The sequence below is a fragment of the Sorghum bicolor genome, chromosome 9 (genome assembly GCF_000003195.3).
Source record: "Sorghum bicolor cultivar BTx623 chromosome 9, Sorghum_bicolor_NCBIv3, whole genome shotgun sequence".
Classification (NCBI taxonomy): Eukaryota; Viridiplantae; Streptophyta; class Magnoliopsida; order Poales; family Poaceae; genus Sorghum; species Sorghum bicolor.
In genome coordinates, this window is record NC_012878.2 from 19,196,717 (window position 1) to 19,199,968 (window position 3,252).

Below are 3,252 nucleotides of genomic sequence, written 5' to 3' on the forward strand. Positions count from 1 at the left end.
ATCTATCAAGGCATAGACTAGAGATAAACTTGCAAGGACATGATTACTAATGAGAAACTCGTCACATAGTCACTTACTTTGGTAGGGGTAAACCATAAAGATAATGATAATGAAGTATAAGTTCATGGGTGAATAACACAGCGATTAGAAAATAGTCTACTCCTCATATATGTAAGGTGACGTCGGATTAGCTAGAGAATGGATTCTAAGTTATCTACGATCTACTAAGTCACAATCTACTCTAGTTATCTATAAGATCATATATAGTATAAAAGACTCTTCATTCATGTATAAGGCACATTGCTAAAGTAAATCAGAACATCGTAAGACTTACTCCGCAATACAAATTCTGCCTGTCCTATCAACAGAGGGTGGACTATATAAGAATCAACGAAGCTTTCACTATCGCGAACTACCACACAACCCGGCCAATAGGATACATTTGCAGGTAAATAAAATCTAAGCACCACGCCCACATGTGATCTACCACTTAACTCCCGCGCGTCAAGAGCTAAGCGCTTTGCAAATTTATACATAAACTCATTATCAATCATAACTATATCAAATATAGAACTTGAGCAAACTAAGAACATAATAAATAGAGACATAATGCAATTAGAACAAAGTATTAGAGAAAGATATGAAATAATACTAATCTTTATTAACAAAGATCGGAATCCAGAGCGTAGTGCTCTACTTCTCTAATTCCTATCTAATCAATCCTCTAAACTTGAAGGATTAGGGAGTAGCTAATTCTAATTCTCCATGGGAGAGAAGCTCTAAACCCTAACTTTGATGGCTACCTCTGATAATGATTTCTCCTCTTCTCTTCTCTCCCCTAGGGGTGGAGGGGCCTTGGTTATATAGTCCTTTCAAGTGAATTTGGACCGTCGGATCAAACCAACATTGTTCGCATGGTTTTCCTTGATCCTTTAGGTCGGTGGAGCACGATCCAAGAGTTTTGTTCGGATTGGCCCCGAGACCTGGGCGGGCGCCCAAGGGTGGAGGGCGGGCACCCTGCCCCCGAGGCCGATCGTCTTCCCGTTCGTTCCCGTGGCTTCTGGACTCTTCTAGATTGAGGAAAGTTGCACGGCATGTAATTATCTCGTTGTAAACATGACATGTGGGCCTTATCTCCATATTTTCTGATAACCCCCTGTAGAAATAGATAAACACCAAAGCTCGTGGAATTCTGTCAGATAAAACCCTAATTCTAGATGTTTGGTGCATATTGATCCTTTTCCATGTTTAGTTGATGGTTAATTTTAGTACTTAATTACCGTCAACAAACTCCCCCAAGCTTACCGTTTGATCGTCCCTGAGCAAATAGTTAAACTCAGATGGATCAGGAGTTGCTTCGATGTTTTCTTTCCTAACAGGCACACATGCTTTCATATAAAATTCTTCCGGATTAGAGTGAAGTGTCACGGAGCTTAGTACCTGCACTTAAGTCTTAAGTAATTGAAATACAAAATAATTAAGTCAAGCACTATTCCTCCTGTCTATACTTCACCTTTGTTCCAGAGTTTTTAATAAGTTTTCAAAATAAAGCTCAGAGTTCCCAGCAATAATTCTCTCAAGTCTCTCTATATGTGGTATTTGTGGATCCATACCAAAAATGTCACTTACCTATAGCTAATGGAATATTTAAGTGGAGCTCATAGGAGTGAAAAACAGCTCATACATATGTTGTCTAATTGAGCCACGGATCCAAAGGAACTCAACATATAATTAAATCAAGATGTGCATGTGTGGTGGAGTAAATGATAGTGATGGTAAAAAAATGTATAAGTGATAATAAAACTTACTTCTCATTGCTCCTCATATTGCTATCTCTCCTCTTCTTTGATCTTTGCTTTGGGAGAACATGGGCTATCTCTTTTTTTTTCAGGTGGGTAGTAGACACCCCTAATTCTACTGTCGGACACTTGTCCATTTTTTTCCACTCTAGTGGGCATCTTTGTACCCCTAATTCTACTCCGGACACTTGTCCATTTTTACCTCTTGTCTCACACTTTTTCTTTCTTTTTCGAGGTTCCGGGCACTTGCCCCTTTTTATTTCCTCGCATATTTTTGCATAACCCATGCCTCTTTTGTATAGAATCTTTTTAGAGAGAGAGAATAACAATATTTGGGACAATGAGTGATAATATTTTTAGCAATTTTAATGAGTGGTGGTGGAGGGTGTAGTAGATGTGTGCAAGTGAATATCTTAATTTAACCACATGAAAAGCTCCTAAGGGTCTACACAGCTCGATCAAACTCAATGTGAATATAGTAAAAGATGTTATAGCAAGTATGGCTGTGGTAGGAAGTTTGTCATGCTAGGAACTCATCATGTGATTTGTAAGTTTTCAAAATAAATCTCCAGAACTTAGTGTAGTAGATAAACAGTAGCTCAAACTTTATATCATGCCTTTCTCTTACCTAGTCTTCAGTTTTATGTTTCCCATAGATAATAATTTCAGTTTAATGATTCCTGGAAGAACTCTAATATAAAAGTTAGGTACTTGAAAGTAAGCAAACAGAGCAACTATTCATCATTTCCATCATGCATTGTTTTTTGGTCTTTTATTTTTCTAGAGATTAAACTTTAGCAGGAAAAATAAAGCACACTTATCTCCACACTCTTTTTATTTTATTTTCATATTTATAGAATGCAGTAATTTAAAACAAGAAAATATTTATTGGGTTTTTTAAGTTTTTCTCTATAAGATAAATAAAGCACTAAAATAGAAAAGAATAAATAAGAAAAGCAAATTAAAACTTACCTGATAAAACGGGGAGGAACTCCCCCAAGTTGGATGTGGTTGTCGATCTTACCCAATGTTCCAGAATCCGATCATGCTGGAGATGTTATCGTTCATTGTTGTGGTGTGTTGTCTCAGTTCTTGTACTGCAGTGGCGTGGTCCTGGTTCCATTTTTGTTGCTGTTTCGGAGTCGTCAATGTTCTGCTTGTGTGTTCTGGATGTCGAGGAGGGTGTTGTCGGTACGGGTGAAGAAAACGCCGACCTCTTGGTAGTAGTCGTTCGTGAAAGCGTAGGAGGCGTCGGAGTATCGTCCTGCATCGAATTGGGGTGGAGGTGTGGACCCTGAAGCTCCATATGGATCAGTGGAGTACCTGCCCGTATGGAAAGGCGGGTTTGTCCACTGGTGATCTTGGCTCTCCAGCCATGTCTCCTGTGTTGGCTCTTGTGGTTGCGCATGTCGAACCCATGGGTCTCGAAGGACTCGTGGGTTGTAGTCGCAAT